The 14,623-nt window shown below is 42.3% G+C and overlaps 1 protein-coding gene across 1 annotated transcript in view; it reads left to right on the plus strand.

Moving 5' to 3' along the window:
- The window catches only part of ltbp1 (latent transforming growth factor beta binding protein 1), a 294,397-nt gene that overhangs the window by 32,326 nt on the left and 247,448 nt on the right, over positions 1-14,623 (plus strand). The window lies entirely within an intron of this gene.

Here is a 14,623-nt window from a genome sequence, read left to right on the forward strand (position 1 = left end):
CCTCATATAAAAAATCACAAAAAGCCAACATAGAAGTTCAGTAAGAATTGGAAAAGCAAATGGAATGTCTGCCTTTATTTCCAAGAGAATGGAGTCTAAAAGTAGGGAAATCTCACTTAAGCAAGACGAGTTAGACCATACCGAGAATACTGTGAACAGTTTTGGTCTCCTTATCTTAAGGAAAGATTACTACAATTGGAGGCAGTCCAGAGAAGGTTCACTTGGCTGATCTTAGGTATAGAGGGATTTTCTTATGAGCAAGGTTGAGTAGGTTGGGTATATGCTCATTGGAATGGAGAGGAATGAGAGACAACCATACCGAACTATATAAGATTCTTAGGGGACTTAACATGTAATAAAACAAAGAATTGCAGGTGCTGGAGATGTGAAACAAAAACAAAAATGGCTGGAGAAACTCAGCAGGTCTGGCAGCATCTGTGGAAGAAAGCACAGTTAATCTTTCAAGCTTAGTGACCCTTCTTCAGAACTGTTAGAAGCTAGGGAAAGGTGATGTGGACAGGGTAGATGCTGAAAAGTGGTTGCCCTTGTGTTGAGAGTCTAGGATGAGAGGGCGTCATCTCAGAGTAAGGGTCCACCCATCTAAGACTGAGATGAGGAAGAAGTTCTTCTCAGAGGGCAGTGAATCTGTGGAACTCTTTAGCGCAGGGAGCTGTTGAAGTTGGGTTCTTGACTATATTCAAGAATGCGGTTGACAGATTTATCAGTGAAAGAAGCAAGGGTTTTGGGGAAAAGACAGGGAAATTAAATTGAGGATTATCAAATCGGTCACAATCTCATTGTATGACAGAGTGGGCTGAGTGGCCTACTTTTTTGCCCTCCATCTTGTGGTCTTAAGGTGTAAAGTGAGAGCCTTGATTGAATGCACCACAAATAGTGCTGGATTGGTCCATGTTGACTTTGGGGAAAAAAAATAAGCTGTTAATGCGACATTGCTTTCATTTCTGGAGTAGGCGCGGATCAATGAGGGAGGAAGGCAAGGCAAACAATTGTGTAACCAAATTGGTTACTTGACTCGCACTGTTCATTCATAAAATCCTTACTGTGCTGAAAGAGGCCATTCAGTCCATCGAGTCTGCATTGACCCTCCAAAGAGCATCCCACCCTATCCATGTAACCCTGCACTTCCCATAGCTAATCCACCCAGATTGCACATCCTTGGACACTATACACAATTTAGCATCACCAATTCATCTAACCTGCACATCTTTGGACTGTGGGGGAAACCAGAGCACCCGGAGGAAGCCCACACAGACACAGGGAGAATGTGCAAACTCTGCACAGACAGTCGCCTGAGACTGGAATTGAGCCTGGATCTCTGGCGCTGTGTGTGGCAGCAGTGCTAACCACGGAGCCACCGTGTCACCCATATCTTTCATAACATTGCTTGAGACTCAGCAGGAAGACTGGTTTGAGACAGAAAGGTGTTTAGATTGATAAGTGCCCAGGGCCTGTCATTAGAGAGGAACTGAGAATGAGAGAAGTGCAATGGGTAGGAGAGCAGTCTGGGTCGTGGTGTAGGAGAGTGTACAGGCATCTGTCTCTGTTTCTCTTCAAAGTTGTCTCTCTGGATGTGATTATCCCTCGCAGGGCACATGACTGGTAATACCTGGTTATCTGGAGAGGCAGTCAGTCTGCAGTCTTGCAGACACAAAGGCTTGGGTTTTTGGAAGATTTTACAGCCAGTTTTCCACTGGTTTCTGGACTAAAATAAGGCCAATATGAAAGCAGCATTTGTGATTTTGTATTGCAGTAATGAAAGTGTTTTATGTTTAATGTTTGGCTGCTTTGTGCACTACACAGTGAATAATTACAGTTACTGTTACTTCTGGAAGAGAGTTCCTCTTGTTCCCACAATCCCAACTGAGCTTGTAATGTGTATTTTTTGAAGATGTTTTCCACCCATACAGAATGGGTGCATTTCCAACGACTGTGGCTGCTCCCCAGCTGTTGGCAGACTAGCTTGTTACTGGGGGCGATTAAGTCTGATCCCATCATCACTCAAAGGCCACAGACAGATACGTTGCAGCAGGTTTCCTGGGGTCAGAAAGGAGTTACAGCACAGGAGGAAGCCATTCACCTATCATTCACCTGCTCTATGCAGAGCAATCTGATCAGTCCCGTTCCCCTGCTGGATCTGTGCAGGTTTATTTCACTCAAGTCCCACCCAATTTCCTTTCAAATTCATTCATTGTCTCTGCTTCTACCACCCTCAAAGTCAACCAGTTCCATGTCATTACCACTTGATGTTCTTCCTTGACAATACTGCTGCATCTCTGTTCCCCTAGTCCTTGTTCTATCAGCCTTTTCAAACAGTGTAATCTTTGTTTACTTTGTAGAAACCTATCACGATCGTTTACACCTCTGTTAAATTCTTCTGGACTTACCTATTCTCCAAGGAGAAATAATATAAGCTTCCTTATCCTAACCATGTCCCCAAATTCCCTCATCCTGTTTTAGTAAATCTCCTCTGCAGCCTCTCAGGGATCCTCCTATCCTTCTGAGAATGTGATGACCAGACCTGGATACAGTGCAAAAGCTGCAGCCTAACCAGAACTTTATGAAGATTCAACATGATACACTTGTTTTTGTACTCCAGCAACAGAATTTAGAAAGCCCAAGATAATATATTCTTTGCTAGTTGATCTCTCTTTATGTGTTGCCAGCACCAAAGATCTCTATAGATGAACCTCCAAGTCTGTCAATCTTTGCAGACTCTTTCAAATGGAACCATCTAGTTTTTTTTTTAATTGCCTCTCCCTATTCCTTTTGTGTAAGGGAGTCTCTCAGACTTCTCTGTATTAAATTCCATCTGCTACTTGTCTTTGTTCTGCTGGCCTATCTATATGCTATTGTAATTGATTGGCCATCAGCTACACTTGCACATTTTGTATCATTGGCAAATTTTGACCATTTATTATATATTCCAATGTTTGAGTCATTTCTGTAGAGTAAAATAAACAACGTTCCTAGCATTGAAATATTGAGGATAACAAACGTCTACCAACTTCCAGTCTAAAATAACAACCATTTACCAGAACACTCAGTTTCTTGACCATGAAGTATTTTTTTTAATCCAAGCTGACACTACCCCTTCTATTCCATGAACCTCAGTCATTCTGACCACCAATTTAGGATTGTCAGTTAAGCTTGCAGTGTTGGCTCACTTGTGTATGCTGGAACCTACATACATTAATAAACAGGGCCTATTTTTTATACACAGAAAGAATAGGTGCACCTATACTGTGTACCTGTTTCAACTCAACAAAACACATGACAAGACATTTTCTAGCCCATTCCTCAGGGCATTGCCTTGACCAACTAATAGTCAACCGTCTTGGTTTAAGTTTAAACCAAGTTTGGTGGTTAACTGTCAGTCATCATCTAGCCAGTGCATTCGCCATGGCAATGCCTCCCCCAACAGAGTTCAGTTGTCAACCAATCAGTGCTCTCTTTTCATGCATATGAAAATATTGTTCCCATTTACATTACTGTTTCTTGTGAATGTGCTAATAGGTACAATATGAAAAGCTTCCAGAAAGTATCTTTTCCCAGCAAGACTCAATCTCAGTTTTGTTAGCCAACCTTTTATACTTTACTTGCTCTTCTGCACTGCAAATCTAAAACTTTATAACATGATGATCACTCTTCCCTGAGTTCTACCCTCCCCCACCCCCAAAAGCTTGTCCCATATGGCCCACCTCATTCCCTGATACCAGATCCTGCAATGTCTCTTTTCTAAATGGGTAGAGAATATACTACTCAAGGAAGTTCTCCTGGGCATGGTTCAGAAAGTTCCCATTGTCCTTACCCTTTACTCTAAGAAAGTCCCTAATGGTTTATTGAAGTTTCCTGATATCGCCACTATATATTTCTTGCATTTATCTCTGATTTCCATGCAGTTATCTTTCGCTTTTGTTTCTCTCTCTCTCTTCCTCTTACTTTCCAATAAAATACCACCACTTGTACTATTATCTCCTTTTTACATCTCACCTCTAACCAAATGGATTCTGTTTTTGGCACCTCCAGGACATCCTCCCTTTGCACTTTACAATATCTTCCTTAATCCACATTGCTACCCCATCTCACTTTTCTTCTCCCTTATCTTTGAGCATGTCGTGTCCTTGAGCATGTCATGTCCTTGAACATGACGTGCCCAGTCCTCACTGTTTTTAAATCATGTTTTCATCCTTGCAACTGCGTCATATTCCCATACGGCTAGGAGCAAACGACTGCGGATGCTGGAATCTGTACTGAAAACAACAAATGCTGGAGATCACAGCGGGTCAGACAGCATCCATGGAGAGAGAGTCAGCTACTGTTTCAAGTCTAGATGACTCTTTATCAGAGCTTTGATGGAGAGTCATCTAGACTTGGAATGTTAGCTTCTCTCTCTCCATGGATGCTGTCTGACTCAATGTGATCTCCAGCATTTGTTGTTTCTCATACGGGGAGGCAATGGCCTAGTGGTATTATCACTGGACTGTTAATCTAGAGACCCAGATAATGTTCTGGGGATCCGAGTTCAAATCCCGCCATAGCAGATGATGGAATTTGAATTCGATAAATATCTGGATTAAGAATGTAATGATGACTGTGAATCCATTGTCAATTGTCGGAAAAACCCATCTAGTTCACTAATGTTCTTTAGGGAAGGAAATTGCTTTCCTTACCTGGTCTGGCCTACATGTGGCTCCAGACCCACAGCAATGTGGTTGATTGTTAACTGCCCTCTGGGCAATTACAGATGGGCAATAAATGCTGCCTGGCCAGTGACACTCTCATCCCATGAATGAATAAAGGCTACTTGTGCTTGCAAACCAACCTTATTCACCACACATTGTGCAATTACATAACCTGCATTATAACCCTGTCTTTGTACTCATAGTCTTTCTCAACCTGTTCCTTTCCAACTCTATTTTCTTTTCTGGTACTGGGTAACACTTTGCGCACCTTATTCCTCTTTTCTACTTCTGCATGCTGATGCCCATCTCTCTGCCAATTTTGTTTAAATCCTCCCCAATCTCATGAGTAAAACCTGTCATGAGGACGTCGGCCCTATTGAAGTGCAAGCCACCTCTTTTGAATAGGTGCATCTCCTGGTCCCAATGAGAATGTGAAGCCCTTTCGCCTGCACCAGTTCTCATCCAGGCATTGATCCTCCTTCTTCTACTCTTGCCAGTGTTTGGCACTGTGGTAAAACGAAATAACAATTTTCAAGTTCCTACGTTTCACCTTCCTCACGACTCCCTGAAAGTCTGATCAGGATTGTGACGAGAAGTGGGGACTCTGACTGATTTTCCTCACTGTCCCACTCTCCAGCCACAGAGACCTCATGAGAACAGGAGTGGGCTATTTCGATGCCCTTCCATTATTCAGAGGGCTCATGACTGCCCTGGGACTTAACTCTATAATAACATTGACTAGGATCTATCGATCACAGTTTTAACATTAATAAATGATCCTGCAGCATTTGCCATTTCTTGAAGAGAGGTCTAAATTTCTGCCACCCTTTGCATGTGGAAGTGTTTCTGCATTCCACTCCTCAAAGGTCTTGCTCTAACATTTACATTACATTCCTTGGTCCTAGACTCCTCGAATATCAGAAGTAGCTTATCATTGAATCATAGAATCCCTACAGGGTGGGAACCGACCATTCGGCCCAACAAGTCCATACCGCCCCTCCGAAAAGGGCCCCACCCAGACCCTTTTCCCTACCCCTGTATTTCCCATGTCTGACCCAAACATGCCTGGACACTATGGGCAATTTAACATGGCCAATCCACCTAGCCTGCACATCTTTGCACTGTGGGAGCACCCGGAGGAAACCCATGCAGACATGGGGAGAATGGGCAAACTCCACATAGACAATTGCCCGAGGGTGGAATTGAACCTGGGCTCTCAGGATCTACATTATCTATTCTTCTTAGTATCTTTCAAACTTTGGTAAAATCATTCCTAGACTTCCAGGGAATATAATCTTCTTGTGTAAACACTTCTTGTCCAATGACCCTTAGAATCCAGCTATTGTTCCAGTGAATCAATGCTGTACTTCTTCCAAGGAGACCATGCCATAATTTTGCAAAGATACGCTGCCCAAGAAAGCTCACAATGCTCCAAATGTGGTCTGACCTTGGCATTATACAAATCTCCCACCTCTCCAAATTCTTGTCCTGTTGATAAGCAGGCCCTCATTCCAGACCTGCATGACTCTGCCACAGACAACTTGCACTTACCCTCAATCCCTCAATTGCATTGTAAATTGCTATTCCCGTCAAATTTATGGAAAAAACTGTGGTCGAGTGTAGCCTTCTGCCAACTTTCTGAAGAGACACCAGTCCTTGGTGGGATAGGATCTAAAGCAGATGTTTGTGGCTAAGTGCCTTCTTATTTTGTTGTTGAGTCTGGCGTGGATACTGAACAGGTTTCCAGTACTAAATAAAAACCAATAGAACTGCAGATGCTGTAAATCAGAAATAAAAACAGAAGTTGCTGGAAAAGCTCAGCAGTTCTGGCAGCGTATGTGAAGAGAAATCAAAATTAACTTTTCTGGATCTGGTCACCCTTCCTCAGAACTCAGGTTTTCAGTGCTCGCACTTAGCGAAATTCAGTGACCTTGTCGTCGCTATCCACCCCTCTCTCTTCCTCTGTTTCTGTGAAGCAGTCTGGATTCTTACTGATTTTCTGAAGAAGGGCCCTGACCCGAAACGTCAGCTTTCCTGCTCCTCTAATGCTGCCTGGCCTGCTGTGTTCCTCCAGCTCCACACTGTGTTATCTCGGACTCCAGCATTGGCAGTTCTTACTATCTCTGGATTCATACTTCTCAGTTACCAGCTTGTGGGCCCGTTATACCCCACTTCACCTCTTGAGATTTGAACTAATGGGATTGGTCTTTATGTTTTTTGGTGAGGTGGGGCAAGTGGAATGGAAAGTGAGTGCTCTGTTCACTCCTACTGCTGTATCTATCCCCGCCATCGGGACTGTTTGAATCAAACTCTGATTCTGCACACATCTGCCTTCCTAGCAATGATCTGAGCCAGTGCTCTATTGTCTTGCGGATGACATTAAAATAAACAAAGAAAACAAAGTTCTCTCCATTTGCTTTCTCGCCTTGACGTTAAAACAACCATGCCACAATTGGAATCCTCAGCCTGTTTTGCCGAAAGCAGATTAACTGGCACTTTATTACGTTACTGTGCATGGGAGCTTGCTGTATGCAAATTGAGTGCTGCTTTTCTTTGCATTGCAGCATCAGTTATATCTCAGAAGACCTTCATGGGCTGCGAAAAGCTGTGGATGTCCTGACATCAGGAAAATTGCTCTAAGATAGTCAGTCCTTTCCTTACCTCATCATCGCTGAGCTACAGCAGGGTGGCATTTTATGCATTCCTCAATTCACCTCGATGACCAATGTTAGTGCAATTGGCAGCAATTTGGGAAAGGATTCCTTTTTTAATTGGTAGTGATCAAATTATCACTGCATTTACTGTTGTTGTACTAATCTTTAGATGGAAAGGGTAGGAACATTTTGAATTTAATTCGGGACTTTCATTGTCCTGTCCAGAATTTTATACTGTTGACAGGCACGTCTGTTAAGTATCTGCTTAAATTACCACAGACATGGTTCAAAGTCGCTGTAGCTTTAGAAAATTTCAGTTTTGATTACTTGTACATCCAGGAAGTGTTTTTACATTGGTGCAACACATCCTTTGAGGTCTTGTGGTTTAATCCCACTGTGGACTTCAAAAATCTCAAATGTTTTCTTCTGCCACCATGAAAAGATGCATGTGGTTAGAAAAACATGTTTCATGGATGACACACAGTGGAAAATATTGCTGATGCATCATTAAAGAAAACAGTGAAGTGATTTGCTTTCTTCGTATCTGGTCTTGACAGATTCTTTCCTGTTCTTTCAATATGGATATTGTGCTTCACTTGGTGTGGCTAGCTCCTGTGAGATGCAATTTTCTGGGAAGCAGTTATCGGAAGCATATACTGGGAGCTATCACATGGAGGCTGCATTAGGGTTGTTGTTATTGAAATGTTTAATCACAGCTTAGACTTACTAATCATGTAAAAGGCACAGATATGTGAGGTAGAGAGAGTGGTGTGGCTGGGGACTTTGGCATAGAGACCACAAATACAGAAGTGAAACGCTGCGGAAATAAACCCCCCCAAAAATTACTGGATATTCTCAGTCAGCCTGGCTGATTCTGTGGTGAGAAAAACGGAGTTAATGTTTAAAGTCAATGAAGGTCACGGACCTGAAATGTTAACTCTGTCTTTCTCTCCACAGATGCTGGCTGAGCTGCTGAGTATTTCTAGTGTCTTTAATTTTAGTTTCATAACTATATATTTTATGACATGGCCAAATTGTTATTTGTCACTCATTGCTCCTTTTGCATTACCACAAATTACCTTTGTTCCTCACTTTTCTCAAGAACCTTATGGTCCTAATGAATCTTCCAGACTATTTCCTACAGGGATGAATGATAGTGAACTGATAAAAGTGAGGGGGGGATGGTGCCGAAGTGGTAATGTCACTGGTCTAGTCATCTTGATATCCACTAATGTCCTGGGTGTGATCTGCCTTGATCACATCAACCATTTAGTTTGTGAGATGCTGAACCACAGCTTGTCTGGTTATACTCGATTTGTTCAGGTTTGTATAATAAACATTCTTTTTAGTGTTTCAGTTTAATCTTAGATTCCAGGCGCTTATTTTCTTAGCCTTTGAGATATTTGAGATAGATACATTTTTGTTGAACTTGGTATTAAGGGTTATGGGCCAAAGGCAGATATATGAAGTTAGGCCACAGATCAGGCATCGTCTCAAGGAATGGTGGAACAGGCTTGAGGGGCTGAATGGCCGACTGTTGTTCCTATGTTTTCAAATGTTCCTATGCTTCTTTCATTCTTGCACACATTCTATTCTTTAAATCATTGTGGACTATCAAGTCAGGTCCTAACAAAGATCTAACTTGTCGAGTGTTCTGATAACCCGAATCATAACACTGCCCAGTATGGAATGTCACTCCATAACATTTCCTGTCCCTTCTGCTTAAATAATCTGCAAACATTGTGTGTGTTGCCAATTTCCAGTGTTGCTATAGGGCAGGGAGGACAGCTTTACATTTTAAAGGACTATCTCCCTGCTGCTTGAGAAATGTGCCAGGATTCGTCTGATGTGGAAAATCTTGTGCTAAGGTTCTTTTATTTAAAACAAAATAAACTTTATCAGGTCCCAATTGTGGGGCAGACACAAGCCAGTCTAGGCAGGGCTGTTGCAGCAGGAAATCTCACTATAGTGCTAGAATTATGGTAACTATGCAAAGCATGAAACCCAGACCCCTGAAAGGTTGCCAAAATCTTTCCAATTCCTATTGCAATCTACGCAATGTACAGTAGTTGGGACGATGCCATGTTAATGGGTGTGTCATAATACAGCAGAGCGAAAAGAAACTAATTACAGTATCCATGCATTTTGACAATTCAGAGCTCAAAGAGACCCAGTCCACTGAGAGAGTTTGTTCCAGCTGACTGTGATCCCTTTAGCCAGTAACATGTAATAATTGAAATTCTAATCGAGACAAAGCATGTACTTGGTGTCTTTGCTTCAGTTGAAGTGAATGAGAAGGTGTTTATTTTTTTATCCAAGACTTTGGCATGCCTGGGATTCCACTGGCGAAAGGTGGAATTCAAGTGGAGCTTTCTTTGCCAAGTGCTGGAAAGAAAAGAAAGACTTAAGGCAATGAGGCATAGGAGCAGAAGTAGGCCATTCAGCACGTCGAGTCTGCTATGCCATTCAGTGACATCATGGCTGACTTGATAATCCTCAACTCCACTTGCCCTACCTTTCCCCCATAACCTTCATTCCCTTAAGTTTAACAATCTGTTAAGACATTAAGTCTGCATTTATATAGCCTCTTCCATTACCTCAGCACATCCCTAAGTGCCTCTCAGTTGTTGAAGCACCTTTTGTCATGTTGTCACGGTTGCAATGTCAAAGACTCACATGCATATCAGTGCATTGTAACATTCTGTAGGAAGCAATGGCGTGATGACCCAGGTAATTTGTTTTAAGATCTTTGGGTTGAAGGATAAACATTGGGATAGACACTGAGGAGAACTCACCTCCACTTCTTCAAATAATGCCATAGGGATATTTTATGTCCACCCGAGAGGGAAATAGTCCCTCAGTTTAATGCAACATCTGAAAGTCTGACAGTCCAGTATTGCTCTGGGGGCATCTGCAAAGATTTTGAGCTCCAGTCCATGGAGTGGGACTCTACAGCTCCCCTGCAATATAGTCTGCAGTCTCAGGATGCTGGAAAGCCAAACCGAATGTAGAGAATGCTCGAGAAGCTCAGTCAGTCTGGCAGCATCTGGGGAGAAAGAAACTGAGCTAACATTTTGAATCTGGAATGACAGTTTTTCACATCTCAAGCCTTTTACATTGCAGATTTATTTATTGAAGCTTTAAATGGTACCAGCTGCAGTTTCCTTAAAGTATTAATAGCCCACTGACATTACCACTAAGCCACCACCTTCCCATTCAGGAGTTTATTGTGGATAAGATATACCAGGGACGCAGGCACAATGTGGCAATGTTTGGGAGGAACAGGTAATTTTGATCCAGGGATTTCCAGCACTAGGAGTTCTCCTGGCCTCCGATCTGCGTTCGTTGTAGATTAATTGATAAAAGTTGTTCACTACTGTCATATCCTGTAACCACCAGAATAGCCAGAGGCAAAGTAGATACGCTGCATTCTATTTTTGTCTGGCCATTTCTGCTTACATCATTGCTGCTCATTTACCTCCTGTGTCCCCCAAATGTCAATCCATGACCTCCTTCTACTCCTCACTGACACTGACTTGGTAACGTTACGTGGAGCCACAGTGTTGGTTTTCACGATAACTACCTTCTTGACCACATCATTACCTCTCGCACCTCCTCCACTCTTGTTAAATTGTCCGACTACTTATCTGACATCAAGGACTGGGTGAACAGCAATTTCCTCCAATTAAATCTTGGGAAATCTGAAGCCATTCCGCAACAACTGACAGTTCCCTCACCCTGATGACTGTCTGAGATGAAGGCTGACTCTTCACAGCTTTAATGTCACAATTTTGATCCTGAGATGAGCTTCCAGTCTCATATGTGTGGTATCACTTACCACTCAGTTCTACCTCCACAACATTGCCAAACTTTGTCCTTCTCCCAGCTCATCCACTGCTGAAACCCTCATTCACACTTTCTAGTCTCTCTAGACCTGACTGTTCTGATACATACCTGGCTGGCCATAGAAAAGAACAGCAGGAGTAGGCCATTCAACCCTTCGAACCTGCTCAACCATTCAAGATGATCATGGTTGATCTTTGAGCTCAGTGTCCTAATCCTGCCCTCCCCCCATATCCCTTGATTCTATTAGCCACAAGACCTATATCTAGCTCCTTCTTAAAAACACACACTATCCTGGCCTCAATCACTTCATGTGGTAGTGAATTCCAGAGGGTCACCACTCTCTGGGTAAAAAAATTTCTTCTCATCTTTGTCCTAAAAGGTTTACCCCCTTAGACTTAAACTCTGACCCCTGGTTCTGACTCCACTGTCATTGGGAACATTCATCCTGTTTCTAACCTTCCTAGCCTTGTTAGAATTTCCATGCGATTCGTCCTCGTTCTTCTCAAACCAGTGAATATAATCCCAACTGACTCGATCTCTCCTTATAAGTCAGCCCTGCCATCCCATTAATCAATTTGGTAAGCCTTTGCGTACTCCCTCTATAGCAAGAACATCCTTCCTCAGATAAGGAGACCAGTATTCTTAGTATGGCCTCATCAAGGTGCTGTACCATTGCAGCACGACATCCTTGTTCCTGTATTTGAATTCTCTCGCTATGAAGGCCAACTTATCATTTGCTGCCTTTAATGCCTGCTGCACCTGTGTATTTATTTTCAGTGGTGCACAAGGAAACCCAGGTCTTGTTGATCATTCCCCTTTCACAATTTACAACCATTCAAATAATGTCACCCATATTCTACATTTTGTAAACTTGAGGTCATCCAAACCTCTGCTGCCTGGGCCTTAACTTGCAGCAAGTCTCAGCCCATTACTATTGATCTACATTTGCTGTCAATCAAGCAGCAACTTGGCTTTCGAATTCTCATCTTAGTTTTCAGGGCCCTTTTATGATGTTCATTACAACTTATGTAATCTCCTGCAGCCTCACAACCCCCTGAGATATCCTCTAATTCTGGCCTTTTGTGCTTTCCAAATTATAATTGCTCTACCGTTATCTCCAGTTGTCAGGGCCCCATGCTTCCTTCTCTCAACCTACTGGATGTAGAAGCTTTAGAGAGGGTGCAGAGGAGATTCACCGGGATGCTGCCTGGACTGGAGGGCAGGTCTTATGAGGAAAGGTTGAGGGAGCTAGGGCTTTTCTCATTGGAGTGAAGAAGGATGAGAGGTGACTTGATAGAGGTGTACAAGGTGATGAGAGGCATAGTTAGAGTGGATAGCCAGGGCAGAAATGGCTATCACGAGGGGGCATAATTTTAAGGTGATTAAAGGAAGGGCTGGGGAGATGTCAGAGGTAGGTTCTTTACACAGAGAATGGTGGTGTGTGGAATGCACTGCCAGCGGTGGTAGTAGAGTCAGATACATTAGGGACATTTAAGTGACTCTTGGACAGGCACATGGATGATAGTAAAATGAAGATATGCAAGTTGGTTTGATCTTAGAGTAGGATAATAGGTCGGCACAGCATCGTGGGCCGAAGGGCCTGTACTGTGCTGTACTGTTCTATGTTCTCTACCTCTGCTTCTTTCTTGAAGACACACCTACTTCTTGACCAAGCTTTCAGTCATTTACCCCAATATCTCATGTTCCTGAATGTCATATTTAGTTTTAAAATGCTCCTCTGAAACACCTGGGGCCTTTCATTACGTTAAATTGTGCTCTATAAACATAAGTTGTTGTTGGAAAGCTTATCAATGTGCCATCTAGAACCATGATAGTAATGGTGCCAGGTAAAGAAGGAATACTAAACATACTTAACAAATTTAATATATATCGTTCTTTCTTCATAGTAATTATTCTGTTTTCTTGAATACAAAACATGCTTCGGATTATTGTAAAGTGTTCTAACTCATTAATTAGAGTGGTTATCCATCATCTCAGACAGCATGGACTAGTCATATTCACACACAGAAACATTCCTAAAGTGTTAAGTGAAGATTACAAAAGAATATTTCTACAACTTCTCTTGATGAAAGCACCTGATATAAAAGCAGAGAGAGAGAGTGACAGTGAGATTTTGTTTTGAAAGCTTCAACTTGTCTGAACCATTTGACACACATTCACTTTTACACCTGCAGTTCCTTCCAAACTTATTGAAGAAATAAAAAAAAAGGTCCAGATGTTTGTCTTGGCTAGCTTCCTTGTTTTTTTTTCTTTGGAATTCTTCTGACGATGCTCAGTCAGATTGTAAAAGCGCTACTTTGCCTTTTGGGTTCTGTGGAAATCCAAATATTCTGCAAATTATCATAATTGCACTTTCCTTTAACTAAACAGTTAATGTGGTTGTTTGTTGATGATTTAGCACAGCAGCCGTGGATCAACATTGGCTGAGTTCCTGTGGTATAGCACAGGAGGTGTCTTCATTTTTACAATTCCACTATAAATTCCTACATCCACATTTCGAATGGAGATTGCCTATGTAAGCTCGTCACACTTTGGTTAGAATCTGCCAGTAGTGTCGCTGCACTGTTTCCACTGGTAGGAAGATGTAATTGCAGTTAATAAGTATTACAGCGGCCACAGTAATTGATGATGCTAAATTACCAGGAAATGCATTTAGATTTAAAGTCATAATGAAGAGTGAATAAGGAGATATGGAAGAATTGCAGTTCAACCTCTTGAGTTCATTTTCTCAATGAAGTTGAATCATGGGGCAGCATTATCACTGTGGATATTTTGGGCCCACTGTTAGGCTCCAGTCAGGGTCAGAAGCTTAGACAGGGTGGAATTTTCTAACCCCTCCCCCTGTCTGTAGTTTCATAATGATTATGAGTGAGGTACCAGGGCCAGGTGGATCTCATTGACACTGAGATCCTGGATTGGGGCTATTAACCTGGGCTAATCAGGGAGCCCTGGCTGACAGATATAAACAGGGCAATCAGAAGGTCTCCTCAGTCTGGAGACTGGCTCTGAGCTGATTGGTCAGAGTCCATATACTGTATATAAAAGGTGACTTAGTGACGGGATACCAGCCTCTGTGCATGATGGCTTGAATCTTTTTATTCCAACTTGATTAATGAACTGAATTTAAAAGCCCCTAGTTGTTGTCATGGGATTGGAGCTCTTCTGAGAATTAGTCCAAGTCTCAGGATTACTTGTCCAGAAACATCAGCATTTTTTGAATGATTTAATAAGGAACATAAATACAAGATGTCACACAGCATTGTGTGGCTGGAATTAATTGCAAGCAAAATGATCTTATCTATCATGCATAAGATCATAGTTCAGGCTGGTTGTTGCTAACTCACCTGAGGGCTGACAGCTCTAAACAATTTCTGAGCTTGGCTGAGCTGCCAAGATATT

This window comes from Rhincodon typus, chromosome 9 (genome assembly GCF_021869965.1).
Source record: "Rhincodon typus isolate 14 chromosome 9, sRhiTyp1.1, whole genome shotgun sequence".
In the NCBI taxonomy this organism is placed as follows: Eukaryota; Metazoa; Chordata; class Chondrichthyes; order Orectolobiformes; family Rhincodontidae; genus Rhincodon; species Rhincodon typus.